The sequence below is a fragment of the Dipodomys spectabilis genome, unplaced genomic scaffold, assembly GCF_019054845.1.
Source record: "Dipodomys spectabilis isolate Male_0828 unplaced genomic scaffold, ASM1905484v1 ptg000017l, whole genome shotgun sequence".
NCBI lineage: Eukaryota > Metazoa > Chordata > Mammalia > Rodentia > Heteromyidae > Dipodomys > Dipodomys spectabilis.
The window spans coordinates 5,007,193-5,024,357 of NW_024870694.1; the positions used below are offsets into that span (position 1 = coordinate 5,007,193).

Here is a 17,165-nt window from a genome sequence, read left to right on the forward strand (position 1 = left end):
CTTTACAGAACCACTGAGCCTCCAGTCCTAAAGTGTAACTTTTTTTTTTTTTTGGGGGGGGGGGGGGGGCGGGGGGGAATCCGGTCGTGGGGCCTGAACTCTGGGCCTGGGTGCTATCCCTCAGCTCAAGGCTAGCGCTCTACCACTTGAGCCACAGCGCCACTTCCAGCTTTTTTCTTTTTGCTTATGTGATGCTGAGGAATCAAACCCAGGGACTCATGCATGCAAGGCAAGCGCTCTACCACTGAGCCACCTTCCCAGCACAAGTGTAACTTTTTTTAAAGCCTTGAAATTATTCCCCAACACTAAGCAATGTTAAAAATAAATAAATAAATAAATAAAAAATTACTGCTCGTGCAGGCCTACAGTTTGCTTCCTCCCCCCAGCAACCCCCTCTCCCCCTGCCGCAATAAACTCTTTGTTGCCTGAAAAAAAATTACTATGTAGTCTGGCACCGGTAATCACACCTGTAATCTTAGCTATGGTATCCTCAGAAGGCCTAGACATGAGGATAGCAGTTCAAAGTCAGCCAAGGCAGGAAAATCCACCAGACTTTTTTTTTTAATACTTTTATTTATTGTAAAAGTACTGTACGGAGGGGTTACGGTTACACGAGCAAGGTAAAGAGTACCTTTCCTATCAAGCATTGTTACTTCCTCCTTTGTTTTGCCCTACCATGCCTTTGTCCCACCTCCAGTGCCCCTCCATCCCCATCCCTCCCCCCCAATCTAAATTGTAAAGTTTGATTTTCAATGTAGTGTCTTCTGCATCTCATTGTCACAATGGGTCAACCTGTACCCCAATTTAAGCATTTTGTTTTTTTCCTTCCTCTCCCCAAATTGGAGAAGTGTATATACAAGATCTAAGAGACTCTTATCTCCAATTAATCACCAGAAAACTGGAAGTAGATCGTAGATCTGTGGCTTCAGTGGCAGAGTCCTAGCCTTGAGAGAAAAAGCTCAGGGACAGCTCTGAGGCCCCGAGTTCAAGAAAGGAGGGCACACATATATGTATGCGCACATGTGCACATGCGCACACATGCGTGCATACACATACACACACAAATTAAATTTACTGCGTAAAGGGGGAAATCTGTTAGGGACAATAAGAAGTTATCTGTCAGGGCAGATAAGAAGTGTGTGGAAGAAAGATGATGATGTTTTATAATCTCACACCTCATGCATGCAAGACAAGCATTCTACCACTAAGCCACCTACCCAGCCCAGACTCTGTATTTTCTATTCACTTCACTTCTTTAAACCTAAAACTCTTCCTTAGAAAGCCTATTAATTTAAAACAAAGAGAAAAAGAAAATGAGAAAGAATATGGATAATAAACTGCTCTCAAGTCTTAAGACAGTGTATCACTGGGAAAGTTTGAAGGGGACACAATGCCTACGATGTATTGTTTAGCTAGACTCATAATGCACGTTTAAGAGGCTTCCTAAAAAATGTACTCATTACTTTATTCATGTAACTGTAACCCCTCTGTACAGTATCTTTACAATAAATTTTTTTAATTAAGACAAAAAAAAAGAGGCTTCCTAAAACACTGTATCTTAGTACAACTTTTCTGAGCTACCATCTGACTATTCGTTTAAATAGTAAAATAATCAGCAAGTCATTATTACTATTTAGCAAAACAAAGAAGAGGCCAGCTTAGAGCCTTATCACATCACAACTACACCATGCTGAAGCAGACTCAACTGCCAAAATCTGGTTCTCCATCAGACTAGTAGGAACCTTCCCAGACTGTGCCTATAGAACTTTGCAGTCTACCAGAGACTGTAAGGACTAAACCAATCACCCCTTTGTTTACCTTAGACTCCACTAGTCTCTAACTTTTGTCTCTGTCATTTCTCAGCTACTTTAGATTTCTTATCTGAGTCAACTCCTCAATCCTACCCCTTCTAAAATGCCCTTTAAAGTCTTAACTATGTGAGAGCAAACTCCACCTTTTAGCCTTAAGAAAACTGTAACTCTTCCAAAGAGCTTACCATCAGGGCTTATGATTATAAGTATATTATTTAATCTGGGGGAGGGAAGATTATATAAGGACTCTGTATTTTATTTTATTTTCTGTTTTATTTGTCGGTCATGGGGCCTGGGGCCTGAACTCGACAGGGGCGCTGTCCCTCCCTCAGCTCTTCAGCTCAAGGCAAGGGCACTACCACTTGAGCCACAGTACCACCCGCAGCTTTTTCTGCTTATGTGGTGCTGAGGAATAGAATCCAGGACCTCATGCATGCAAGGCAAGCATTCTACCACTGAGCCACCTTCCCAGCCCAGACTCTGTATTTTCTATTCACTTCTGTAAACCTAAACCTCTTCCCTAGAAAACCTATTAATTTAAAACAAAGAGAAAAAATGAGAAAGAACATGGATAATAAACTTAAGACAGTGTATCACTGGTAAAGTTTTTAGGGGACACAATGCCTATGATGTATTGTTTAGCTTCATTTCTGTAATCTTTGTACACATATGTACGGGCCCTACCTCAAAGCTAATAAATATGAAAACTTTAAGAGTAGATTCTTTGCACATCTGTGTTTATAATGCCCCCAGGTGATTCTACTGTCGACTTGATGCCAAACAAGCAGGATCAGAAGTCTGATTTTTCTTATTATGCAATATACTAAAGCCTAACATTAATTCTCTGAATTCCAGTTTCCTTAAATGAAAAATGAAAGAGTTAAACTTGACAGGAGAGCCAGAATTATAGGGACCACTTTTACCTCAGAAGTTCTTTCTGCTCTAAAAGAATCTAAGGTTGGGGCTGGGAAGGTAGCTCAGTGGTAGAGTGCTTGCCTTGCATGCATGAGGCCCTGGGTTCGATTCCTCAGCACCACATAAGCAGAAAAAGCCGTTAGTGGCACTGTGACTCAAGTAGTAGTGCGCTAGCCTTGAGCTGAAGAGCTGAGGGACAGCGCCCAGGCCCAGAGTTCAGGCCCATGACCAACAAAAACAAAACAAAACAAAATTTAAAAAAAAAGAATCTAAGGTTGTACCAAAACAAGTTCTAGGTTGGGGTATGGCTCCTTGATAGAATACTTGCCTAGTGGTTTTGGATATGATCGTCCTTTGTTGCCAAAGCAAATACCACAGGACTTCTAAGCCATGTGCTCTTTACTTATCTCACTCCTAAAAACATAGACAAATAGAATTTTCACTTTTTTCAACAGCAACACAAGACTTAGAAACTAAAGTGGAAATGTCTTAGAAACTAACGGCCAAGTAATCTATTTTTTTCTATCATAATTCTCTCTTCATAGGAATAAACATTTAGTCTTTCTCAACTTCTTGGCAGGGTATTCAAAAAGATTACCAAAAGGAGTATAAATTAAGAATCTGAGAGCAGGGCAATAGTGGTTCATGCCTGTAATACTAGCTACTCAGGAGGCTAAGATCTGAGGATGGTGGTTCAAAGCCAGCTCGAGCAGGAAGGTTCATGAGACTCTTATCTCCAATAAACTACTCAGAAAAAGCTAGAAGTGGCACTGTGGCTCAAGTGGTAGAGGGCTAGCCTTGAACAGAAAGAAGTTCAGGGATAGTACCCAGGCCCTGAGTTCAAGTCTCAGTACCAGAAGAAAAAAGAACAACAAATAATAATAATCAGAAGGAGGAGGAGGAGGACCAGGAGGAGGAGGACAAGGAGGAGGAGGACGAGGAGGTAAAAAGGAAGAAGAAGGAGGAGAAGGAGAAGGATCTGAGATAACTATAAGAAATTAGAACATTACTCAAGCAGACAGTCCAACAGATAGGATGCCACAATTTTTCACTGATAGCAATTTTCTCCTATTTCCTAATATTCAGGTGAGGAAAGATCAATTCAAACTACAGCCCATACCAGCACAGTTCTACAATCTTGCCTCAAAAATGGTAGATCACACTACTTTGTCAAAAGCCTCCTTGCTAAAATAAACTAAAATTGATCGTAAATCCTTAGTACCTAGTATTAAAACAGCACCTGGATGTTATAGAGTAAGGCACAGAACAGAACAGACATGTACTTACCACTGCTTTGCCTAACAAGTAGCTATTGAACACTTTATATCAGGTACTATTGTTGAGCAACATTACAGAATTGTGAATAAAGCTAAAATTAAACAAAAAGAAAAATTGATACAATTTTAAACAAAATAAAGCAAAACAAAGGGTTTGTTATTGATAGGGATAACACAATAAGGCCTTACAAATAATGGTGAACATGTTCCATACCTAAGTAAGTAAGTAATAAGTTACTGAGTTACATACTTAAGCTGTATGCAATCTGCTATGTATCTCCAAGTTTTCTCCAAATTTAACACTGGAAGACCTACCTCACCTAGTTCCAATGATTATTTTCTCTGGGTTAGCACAATTATTAATATACTTCCAAACTTAGGGACTATAAAGCTTCACAGCTGTATAAAACTGCAAAGTTCTAGAACCACATAGATGATTTTATGCTTCATTATATATCCTAACTTCCCAATTATAATGTACTTTCCCTGTTACTCCCATAGTTTTTTTGCTTAAACCTAGATCAAAAAACAAAACAAAACAAAAGACCTTCTCTCTCAACTCCAATTGAAAGATAAAAATAAAACTAAGTTAAACTTAGTTCTCTGAGTTGGGCATGGTGGCACACAATGGTAATCCTAGCTACTTTGTAGGCACAGGTGGGAGGGTGGCAGTCAGAGGCTAGTATCCAAAAGACATGAAGAAAAACAGTGCCTTGCCTGCTAGTACAAGATCCTTTATTTAAACGATTGAATGGGGGGACGGGAGGGACGGGGGGGGGGGGGGGGGACGGGGGGGGGTTGGGGACGGGACACAGGGAGGGAGAGAGAGAACAGAGACTACTAATCATGAATCTCTAATAGGATTGGAAGAGGTACTATGGCTCAAGTGGTAGAGCACTAGCCTTGAGCTGAAGAGCTGAGGGACAGTACCTAGGCCGAGAGTTCAAGCCCCCACAACAACAATAACAAAAATACGGAAAAAAAAGCAAAAACAAAACAAACAAAAACAAAAATTCCAAGGGCTGGGAAGGTGGCTCAGTGGTAGAGTGCTTGCCTTATATGCATGAGGTCCTGGGTTCGATTCCTCAGCACCACATAAGCAGAAAAAGCCAGAAGTGGCACTGTGGCTCAAGTGGTAGAGCTCTAGCCTTGAGCTGAAGAGTTGAGGGACAGTGCCCAGGCCCAGAGTTCAGGCCCCACAACTAACCAAAAAACCTCACCTTTTATATTCTGTACTTCTTCATTTTATTTCCTTTGCTGGCCCAAACTCCATAAAGAAGGCAAGGGCTCTGCACTCAAAATTGTTCTATGATCCATCCAGAGGAAGTCTAGTGCAGTTTCTAAAAGCATATTCTCTGAAGCCAGACAGCTTTTAGTAAATTCTGGCTCTATCATTTACTAGCTGAACTTTAGTCAAACCTACTTATTTCAGTTTTCTAGGCCTCATATTCCTCATCTATAAAATATAGTAGGACTTCATCTCATAGGATTGGCCTTACCTCTCAAATGAACTTGTCAGGTAACTTATGTATTATATCTAGAACACTGGTTGGCACATAAAAAATATATTCAAACACACTCCATCTAGATGGTTCCTTACATATGCAACATGCACAATAGTACTTATAATGTTTAACAGATAACACAAAATATTAATAGCAGTTGATCATATTCCCAAAACAGAAGGGGGGGAAAGATATAACAAGAAGGAAAATTAGTAGGTAAACAACAAAATCCCTTTTTAGTGTGCTTAGTCTTATTTTGATGAACGTCTAAAAGGAAGGTCACTTTTCAATAACTAAACCAGTATTTACACAACTGTGGATTTAGCATTTCCCTTGATATCATCAGAGGATAAAAAACTTGTCTGAGACCTAATTTCTGCCTTGACAGTCAAATTAGGAAGAATCTAAAGCAAAGGTAAATTTGGTCCACAGACACTTTGTGAAAGAACAACTCATTGACTAGCTCCAGATCTGGCACTGTTTGGTTTTGGAAAACTACTAAGGGAAAACTGTCAAATGAACAAAACTGTGGAAGCAAGACAGAATAGTCTAGAATGTCAGAACACGTTGCTATTAACCACTTTTCATCACAGTGAAAAAATATCTGATAAAACAACTTAAAAGAGAAAAACATTTCTTTGGTTCAGGGTTTCAAAGGGAAAGGGAAGGGAAGAATTAAAAAAAAATTCAAAACAAGAAAAAGCACACAAAAGAACAGAACACTGGGAAATAAAACTGAAAAGGCAATTAGAAATCAGATTTAGTCAGTGTGGTTTAGGTTTCTTAACAATAACAGTCTTCAACAAAAGGCAGAAAAACTGGATACTGGTGGCTCCTATCTGTAATCAGGAAGCTGAGATCTAAGGATCACAGTTCAAAGTCAGCCCAGGCAGCAAAGTCCATGAGATTCTTATCTCCAATCAAACAACAAGATTAAAAAAGCCAAATATGGCTATGGCTCAAGTGGTAGAGCCCTAACATTGACCTCTCCACACCCAAAAAAAAGTTCAAGGACAGGACCCAGACCCTGAGTTCAAACCACAGGACTGGAATGCACATAAAATAAGAGTAAAAATAAAAATAAAATTTTAATAACATGATATTTATTTCCTTAGAGCAAACAAGTATACTTATTTGTGTGGTTAGCTGAAAGCTAAAGTTTTAGAATGTTTTGTTGGCTCATTTATTTTAAAGTAAGGCAAACTTCCACAAGTTATTGGAACTTCCCATTGTTACTGCTGTTAATTCTCAAAAACCCTATACCATAAAAACAACCTCTTAATACAAAAGTTAAAAAATACTAAGCCAAATAGTATAGTAGTTTCCTCAATTGATACGCATTCAACATTATTTTAACAGTCTACAGAAATCTCTCTTCTTTGCCCTTCTAGGAAAATCAGCACCATTTTAATAGATTGCTACCTATCATTATCAGTGTTTACCAGCTCTTCCTATTGATTGGGGGAAAAATTGTATGCAGTCAGAATCAAAACCCTCATGAGTCATTTGGTATGACTGCAGACAAACAGTTATAAGTAGTAAGTACTCTTTTAAAAAAAATGACCTCTCTAATATCTCATTAAACCATTGCTGAACTTAACAATACTTTGGTTTTTTGTTTTTTGTTTTTGTTTTGTCAGTCGTGGGGCTTGAACTCTAGGCCTGGGCGCTGTTCCTCAGCTCTTCAGCTCAAGGCTAGCACTCTACCACTTGAGCTACAGTGGCACTTCTGGTTTTCTAGTGGCTTATTGGAGATAAGAATCTCACAGTCTTTCCTGCCCGGGCTGGCTTTAAACCAAGATCCTCAGATCTCAGCCTCCAAGAGTAGCTAGGATTACAGGTGTGAGCCACCAGCGCCCAGCTCAACACTTTGTTTTTTTGCCCAATACTTTTTTTTTTTTTTTTTTGGTCCCAGACCAGGTCTTAAACTTCGTATCTATGTTTTCATTTACTGGCTTGCACTTGATCACCTGAGTCACACCTCCAACCTCAATATTTAACTTTTTTTTTTTTTTTTTTTGGTCATGGGGCTTGAACCATCTGGGCCTGGGCATTGTTCCCTGAGCTCTTCATCTCAAGGCTAGCACTCTACCCTTGAGCCACAGTGCCACTTCCAGTTTTCTAAGTGGTTTACTGGAGATAAGAGTCTCATGGACTTTGCTTCCCAGGCAGGCTCTGAACCACGATCCTCACATCTCAGCCTCCAGAGTAGCTGATTAGAGGCGTGAGCTACCAGCACCTGGCCCAATATTTAACTTTGTAATAAACCAGTTATCACTGTTCCTGGGGCACTTAAAACAAGCTAAAATTCCTGTGTGGGTTTAGCAACAATAACTTTAAATCTCATTAATACATCCTGAGAAATTTGCAGAGAAATAACTTAGTTTATTAATTTTCAACAACCTTGAGTGTTCCTCTCCTATGAGAGGAGAGACTCTATGGATAAGAATTCAATGGAGGGGCTGGGAAGGTGGCTCAGTGGTAGAGCGCTTGCCTTGCATGCATGAGGCCCTGGGTTCTATTCCTCAGCACCACATAAGCAAAATGAAAAAAGCCGGAAGTGGCACTATGGCTCAAGTGGTAGAGCGCTAGCCTTGAGCTGAAGAGCTGAGGGACAGCGCGCAGGCCCAGAGTTCAGGCCCCACGACTGGACCCAAAAAAAAAAAAAAAAATTCAATGGAGAAAGCTGTTCCAAAACAGGATTTTCTACCCATTTACAACAAGATTAGGAAACATGCAACAAAACAGTACTATTTATTTGACAGGTAGGAGAAAAAAATAACTACATTGATGATCATCATATTCTATATAATGTCATACTTTGTCTCCATTTTAAGAGCACCAGTCACATATACTAAAGTGAACACAGACTTTTTCCAACCATAACACAAACCCTATCTTCCTGCCCTCTAAGTATTGCCCTGGGTTAAATTACTGGCTACCCAGGAGTTCTGATACTAAACCTGCAATATTCATGAAACCAGCAGGTAAAGTTAATGTCCTGTCTTAAAATACACTTTCCACAAGACCTCTACTGCTTACCTCCTCCTACACACACTCAAGTAAAAAATATCTCATATAGTAATTTTGGGTCATCTTTTTCTTCTCTCTCATTTTTAAATACGTTATAGTACTCAAACAGAAAGAAAAGGATGACTGAATCATTTCAAGAAATAGTGTTTCCAAATGCAAATGCCTCTAGGAAAAATTTCCCTAAACAGTTGTATTAAACAACCAACCTACTTCAGAAATATATCTTGCAAATGTTGCAACTTCTCACAGCCTCTCCAGATAAAAAAAATGTCATATGATTCCATCTGAATTTATTCTCTTTTAATCAACATTTTCTAATCAACATTTTCAAAAATATATCAAGCTTGAAAAATCCTAATTCTGATTATGGAAAACTATTAACAACTAATGTTTACCCAATAAATACACTGGGCAAAGCTGTGTTTTTTCACGTGTTACATCACTTTACTACAACAGTCTACAAGGCAGTTCACTATAAGGAAATTAAGTTCTTAAAGTAAGTCATTTGGGGCTGGGAAGGTGGCTCAGTGGAAGAGTGCTTGTTTAGCATGCATGAAGCCCTGGGTTCAATTCCTCAGTACCACATAAACAGAAAAGGCCAGAAGTGGTACTGTGGCTCAAGTGGTAGAGTACTAGCCTTGAGCAAAAGAAGCTCAGGGGCAGTGCCCAGGCAGTTTAAGTCCCAGGAATGACAAAAATAAAAATAAATAAAGTAAGTCATTTGCTCCATGTCAGAGTTGAGTTTGGAGCTGAGACTCTAAAGCAGACTTTACTGATACAGTCCTACATTAATGGTTAAAATATGGTTAAAAGTCTACAATTCACATGCTATGAACTTCAAGCAAATTATAAGCTCCTTTTTTCTTTTTTTTCTTGGAGGCAGGGGGTTGTCGTGGGGCCTGAATTCTGGGCCTGGGCGCTGTCCCTCAGCTCTTCAGCTCAAGGCTAGCGCTCTACCACTTGAGCCACAGCACCACTTCCATCTTTTCCTGCTCATGTGGTGCTTAGGAATCGAATCCAAGGCCTCAGGCATGCAAGGCAAGCACTCTACCACTGAGCCACCTTCCCAGTCCCTCCTTTTCTTATTTATAAAACACAAGTAGTAATTTCTTTCTATAAGTATTGCTATAAGAACTATGTTAAAGGAATAAGCATGTAAAGATGTAAGGCTTAATACTCACTAAATGCTAATTCCTTCAAAAAGAAACAAGCATGTAAACTCTAGCACACTAGCTAATTGTCACCAAAATTACATGATTAGACATGACCTTAATAATTATGACTCACATTAACTTTTGTATTTTAATTAAATCAAACCTCAAAATAGCCAAGGAAATAAATTCCTTTGCCTTTTAGGAAACCTCAACCTAGAAGCAGCAATATGGAACTTTAAAAAAAAAAAAAGTTACTCAATCATCCATATTTAATTTTTCTACTTTGAGAGGCCTAACAGGGCCTAGCATGTGGTTGGCCCTGAGTGTTAGATGAGTAATTGCAGAGGCCATGGACTGCCTAAAACTGTTTCTAATATTGAGTTTCATTATTACTCAAGTCAAAACTTTTAAAGAAAGCTGTGTTGCTAATTAATATTGAACAACCGTTTTAATATAAAAAAAACTACTCTGCAGCAAGTTTTATCCAACTCACTTTCGTACAACATCCAATTTCCAATTGAAAGTACTCAAAAACACAATATCCTGGGGTATAATACAAAAGTAGAACAGGAGAGAAGAAAGTAAGATCTCTGAAATCTTAGTTGGTATTCATTTAAGAATATTTAATGGGCTGGGAAGGAGGATCAGTGGTAGAGTGCCTGCCTTGCATGCATGAGGCCCTGCATTCGATTCTTCAACACCACATAAGCAGAAAAAGCCAGAAGTGGCACTATGGCTCGAGTGGTAGAGCGCTAGCCTTGAACTGAAAAGCTGAAGGATAATGCCCAGGCCCAGAGTTCAGGCCCCATGACTGGCCAAAAAAAAAAGAGTATTTAATAAACTACTATGACTAGGGAACAAATTTCTGAAATTCTTGACTATAACTTAATTCTATTATTAGACTTAAAATGAGACAACACTACCACCAAACTATGGAACGGTAAACTTCTGTGAACACTTAATTTTACCTCTGCCAACTACCTACCAATCTACCTACCTAACAATACTGATGGCTTCTATGTGTTTATTAAAAAAAAAAAAAAAAAACTGCTAAAATCTCATGTGCCAGATTATCATTCCAAACTTTGAGCTTATCCAAAGACCTAATGAAAATATCAAAACCCTGCATTAATGGAGTTAACTTTTTCTTTTTTTTTTGGGGTCCGGTCCTGGGGCCTGAACTCTGGGCCTGGGCGCTGTCCCTCAGCTCTTCAGCTCAAGGCTAGCGCTCTACCACTTGAGCCACAGCGCCACTTCCGGCTTTTTTTTTCTTTTTGCTTATGTGGTGCTAAGGAATCGAACCCAGGGCCTCATGCATGCAAGGCAAGTGCTCTACCACTGAGCCACCTTCCCAGCCCTGGAACTAACATTTTTAAAGGACAGAACAAATGGAAAAGTAGACACACAAGTTACACATTACAAAGTAACAAATATACAGACTAGAGTGTTAGTTGAAAGGGAAGTGGGAAGTGTAAGGTTCAAGGTAGTAATTTTTTAAACAAGCGGTATAATACCTAAGAAAAATATTTTAATAAAGTCTTAAAAGATGAAAACATATAAAATTAGCAAGACTATTGCCCTAGATAGATCAAATTTATTAGCAGTAACCTAGTGAACTCATTTTTCCCCCTTCTTGTACAGGGCAGGAACAACACAAAGTGTAAGTTAAGGTTCAGAAGATTTGAAAGAAACCAACTTTTAGAAGACAAAAGGCTCGCCAGGCGCTTCTGGCTCAGGCCTGTAATCCTGGCTCAGGCCTGTAATCCTAGCTACTCAGGAGGCTGAGATCTGAGGATCTCGGTTCAAAGCCAGCCTGGGCAGGAAAGTCTGTGAGACTCTTATCTCCAATAAACTACCAGAAAACCAGAAATGGCACTGTGGCTCAAGTAGTAGAGTGCTCACCTTGAGCTGAAGAGCACAGGGACAGCACCCAGGCCCAGAGTTCAGGCCCCATGACCGGCCAAAAAAAAAAAAAAGTGGCTCGTGGCTGATACCTATAATCCCAGGAATTCTCAGGAAGTGGACATCAGAAGGATCACAATTTGAGGTCAATAATAGGCAAAAAGTTAGCAAGATCTACCTATCTCAACAAACAAGTGGAATAAGATGGTTATGCATGTAACCCCAGTTACATAAGAAGTAGAGGATAAATTTGAGATCAACAAAGTCAAGAAGTGCACCTGAAAAACAACTGACAGCATACCTGAAAAACTCAAAACAAAAAGAGCTAAGGGTATGGCTCATGTGGTAGAGTGTCTGCAAGCACAAAAGCATGAAGACCTGAATGAAAACCAGTACTACAAAAAGAATGAAAGGAATGCCAGGTGCTGGTGACTCATGACTGTAATCCTAGCTACTCAGGAGGCTGAGATCTGAGGATTGCAGTTCAAAGCCAGCCTGGGCAGGAAAGTCTTTGAGACGCCTATCTCCAATGAACCACCAGAAAACAGGAGGTGGCACTGTGACTCAAGTAGTAGACTACGTGCTAGCCTTGAGCTGAAGAGCTCAGGGACAGCACCCAGGCCCAGAGTTCAAGCCCCATGACCGATCCAAAAAAAAGGAGGAGGAGGAGGAGGCAGCAGCAGCAAGGGAAAAGGGAAAGAAGCCAAGCATGTTAGCTCATGTCTGCAATCCTAGCTACTTGGGAAACAGAGATTATAGTCACTGGCCTAGACAAAAAAAGTCTACAAGAATCCATCTCAATCAATAAAAATCTGTACATAAGGCCATGTGCCTGGCATCCCACCTTCATGGGAAACACATTAAGAGGGTCATAGTGTAGGCCTGACCAGGTAGAAGATGTGGCTCAGATGGTTAACATGCCTGCCTAGCAAGCATGAGGCTGAGTTCAAACCACAGTACCACACACACACATGCACACACATAGAAAGATGAAGCAATAAATAATGAATGAGCAACGATAAAGTAATAACTACATAGTAAATTAGATTCCGACTAGGAAAAAAATATCTGACTGTAATATCATAAAAATGTAGCCAATTCATTCATTCATTCATTCATTCATTCACTTTTAGGAAAGCCTCAACAGCCATCAACCATGATGTTACTGTCAGGCAACCAACTTTAGATGCTTGACTTTCTATTTTTTCCACTTCTATCCTCAAAATACAGCACTGAATTAGCAGAAAGCAAAGATTGTACAAGTAAGCATAATTTCACAGTTCCTCTATCAAACACAAGTATTTCTATAGAATTAAATTGTTACTAAAGGACTTATATTTTAAAATTACCTAGAGGGTTTACTGTTTATAGGACTCCTGAAATAAAACTTGTGCAAAAATCAAAGGAGACTTTAAAATATAACATTTTAAAAAAATTACACCACCAATGTTCACTATAAAAAATTTTAGAAAGTAAAGATACAAAAAAGGAAAGATGTTAGGAAGGTAATTACTTAATTTTGGATAGTATTCTCAGAGGTTATTCTCTAGATTTGCTGTAGTCCATGGAATCACATTCTAAGTACAAACCTTCGCAATATGTTATTGTCATCCATTATTAATTTATTTCTAAGCCAGGTGCTAGTGGCTCATGCCTGTAATCTTAGCTACTTAGAAGCCTTAGATCTGAGGATCACAGTTTGAAGCAAACCAGGGCAGAAAAGTCCATGAGATTCGTATCTCCAATAAACTACTCCAATAAAGCTAGAAGTGGTACTGTGGTTCAAGTGATAAAGCACTAGTCTTGAGTACAAAGAGGATCAGGGACAGTACCCAGGCCCTGAGTTCAAGCCCTGTCCAAAAAAAAATGTATTTCCATGTCAAATGTTCTTCTACATTATTGTCATCCTGATGTGTATCTTAGGACTACTGAGAGGATTAATAAGTGTATTATTTGATACAGGAAGGTTACTACTGTTTAAATCTACTGTTTAGTCTCAGAACGAACATTTGTATATTCAATATCTTTAATTATATTTTTCTTAAAACCCCACAAGTATAACTTCCAAAACTCGGTGTTCCAGGAAAAAAAAATCCAAATTTATTTGCCAAAGCAATATAGCTCTGGAAAACTCCTGTCACAAAGTGAATATGATAGTTTCAATCTTTTGGGAAATGAGTGTTAAGTTTATTTCATTTTATTTTTATTTTCCTCAGTTATATTAAATTGACCCTTCTTTCACATGTTGGCTATTTGTATTCCTCCTGTGTGGTTTGCCTATGAAAAATATTTTACAGTAAATCACTCCACTATTCATAGTCAGGATAATCATATGCATTTTTTAAAATGTTGCACACAGCCATTCTATGAGAGCAAGTTTCATGAACCTACATGCAGTTACACACTGTCACCACATCATAACACTAAAATAGTATCCTCTGCTAAGATGTCAAAATAAAATACTAATTCCTAAGTCAGAGAGAAAATACAAGCTACACAGGAGGCTGAGATCTGAGGATCTTGGTTCAATGCCATCCTGGACAGGGAAGACTATGAGAATCTTATCTCCAATTAACCACTAGAAAACAGAAAGTGGCACTGTGGTTCAAAGAGGTAAAGCACTAGCCTTGAATGGAAAAAGCTCAGGGACAGTCCAGGCCCTGAGTTCAAGCCCTAAAACTGACCAAAAACAAACAAACAAACTAAAAACTAAAAAATTATCTAACTACAACAGAATAATCTGTAGTTTCTCCATTAGCTCATACCACTTTAAAGAATACTTCAAATAGTGTTATAGGAAAATGTCAACGATATACTGACAAATTAAAAAAAAGGACAGAGAATGGTCTGCATACTGTGATTCAATTACAATATCTAGTGAAACAAGGGGAGAAAAAAAGGCTGGAAAGCATGAGGAGCTAAGTCGCTGTCCTAGGTACTGGACATCCAGTGATGAATACGATAGGCAAGGGGTTCCCTGTTTTTAAAGAAATTATTTCTACTGGTCACTGGTGGCTCATGCCCTTAATCCTACCTACTCAGGATGCTGAGATCTGAGGATCATGGTTCAAAGCCAGCCCAGACAGGAAAGTCTATGAGACTCTTATATCCAATTAACCACCAAAAAGCCAGAAGAAGAGCTGTAGCTCAAGTGGTAGAGTGCTAGCCTTGAGCAAAAGAGCTGAGGGATAGCGCCCAGGCTCTGAATATAGGCCACAGAACTGGCACAGGAGGGAAAAAAAATACGTTTCATTCTAATGGTTAATAGGCAGCTTCACATTATCTGATTTACTTTTAGTATCAAGCCATACTAGATTAAAACAATAAAAAATTCCTTGATTTTTTTCCCCCAAAACTAGGTTTGAGTCTTTAGGGGAATATAAAGAAGAACTTAACAGCTCACATCACCTTACAGATTTTATAGCAAGAATTACAGCAAATTTAGTATATGTGCTGCCGAAGCGAACACAGGAATTACAGCAAATTTAGAAAGTACACACAAATATATACAATCTATACATATAAACGACAAACAAGGAAAAGTATCTCAAAGTCATTTTTTAAAGTCCTACTGTATACTCTGGTTTTTCTTCAGATCGTATAAATCTTTTGCCTTTTACTAAAGATTTCTGTGGAGAGGAACAACACTGAGTCATATTCCAATTTTTTGAGGCCTTGCCTTGTCAAGGCCACCTTAAAAAAAAAAAAGCCCTACTTCTATTCAATAATCTTCACCCATTATTCAACATAAAGCTTAAGTGATAGCCCCTAAAGTTTTAAAACAACAATAACAAATAGGGCTAGGAATGTGACTCAAGTAGTAGAGTGCTAGCCTTGAACAAAAGAAGCTTAGGGGCAGTGCCCAGGCCTTGAGTTCAAGTTCCAGGACAGGCAAAACAAACAAACAAAAATAAACAGAAAACAACCAAGCAGAGTGGTACAAAGCTATATTTCAAGCAGTCAGGAGGTTGAGACAGGAGGATCACAAGTTTGAGGCTAGCACAGGTAACACAGTGTGACTTTTTCACACTATGTGAGAAAGGGAGAAGGAAGGAAAAAGAAAAAGAAATTTATCTAGACTCTATCTCAAAAAAGCAAGCAGAACATGGTACCAAATGCCTGTAATCACAGTTCAAAGGCACCAGTAGAAAGACTACAGTCCCAGGCCAGCTAGAATTAAAAATTAACTGAAGCAAAAATTTTAAAAAGTCTGGGAGCAGGGCTTAAGTAGTGGAGCACTAGCAAGAACAATGAGTGGAGTTCAAGACTCCATAACACTGAACAATAAATAAGACTGCTAAACTAGCCAGACACAGTGATTTATCCCTGTAATTCCATCTACAAGAAAAGAAGACATCTGGAGTTTGCAGTTCAAGGCCAGCCAGAAAAATCTCATCTCAATTATTAAGCCAGGCCTGGTGTAGTCACAGCTATTCAGGTCATACATAGGAAGATGATAGTTTGAGTCCCATCCCTAGCAAAAACCACAAGGCTCTATCTAAAAAGTAACTATAGAGACAGAGAGGCAAGGAAAGAGGAAAAATTTTCACTCTGTAACTGGAAAGAATCCAATGACACAAAAGTCATCAGATCTGAAGAAAAAATGGAAAGAATGGACAAGGCACAGAACCTAGACTCCCAACAAGGAGTTAAAAGCAGGTTTCCAGCTTTATCAGCTGGGGGAAAGAAATCTGGGGTTGATCAGGCCAAAGGATTGTCAAATTCAACTGTGCAAGCCTCATCTCCAGCACAGGGGTCTGGGAGGCGGTGACTAAATCCACTGTGAGAGGATGGACTGGGGAAACTAAGAAACTTCACATCTTCCCTATACCTCAGAGAACAACAGAGTCACCATCTTTAGAAAGATTGTCTGCCCAGAAACAAGGAGCAATTAATTATCTTGACTCACAGGACTCTTTGCCATAGAACGTGGGTATAAATCAGTTATAAGAGGTGTGTGAGGTGAGGGTAGAAATGTCTATCAGAGATTAAAAACCAGAGGCTAGAGAAACCCAGTGACGGTACAAGAGACAGAGCTGACCTGACCCAGATAGCAGAGGCACCTGGGTGGCAGCTGTGCAAAGAGCTTGGAAAGAGCTGCAGCACCAAAGAGGCACAGCACACACCTGGAACTCGCTGGTAAGCTACTCCATAGTTTGTGCAGCAGCTCAAAAAAGCCTAGCACAGCCCACCATTAGATAGAGGCAGCTGCTCCAGATGTCTGGCAGCAAAACACCCTTAGGACTCCTGGCTATGTCAATTAATAGCGGCATCAGCCACTAGTTTAAAATCTTTAGGGTCCGACTCTAAGTAAGGTCTTCTGAGAGAAGCAAAGCCCTAACACCCAAAACTAAAGCAGCCTCTTATACAAAAAAGAAAGAAAAGAAAAAGAAAAAATATATACACTCATCACACTCATATGTATATATGTATGCACGTGCTACTGATCAAAACTTCCTATTTTGCTATATAAAAGTCTTGTGTGTTGACAGGTGCTGGTGGCTCACACCTGTAATCCTAGCTACTCAGGAGGCTGAGATCTGAGGATCATGGTTCAAAGTCAGCCCA

At 39.3% G+C, this 17,165-nt stretch overlaps 1 protein-coding gene and 1 non-coding gene across 2 annotated transcripts in view; one reads left to right on the forward strand and one right to left on the reverse strand.

Moving 5' to 3' along the window:
- The window catches only part of Gsk3b (glycogen synthase kinase 3 beta), a 142,246-nt gene that overhangs the window by 102,789 nt on the left and 22,292 nt on the right, over positions 1-17,165 (reverse strand). The window lies entirely within an intron of this gene.
- On the forward strand, positions 15,173-15,288 carry LOC122099935. The gene has a single exon (XR_006146047.1). It is a non-coding gene; the product is annotated as a U5 spliceosomal RNA (small nuclear RNA).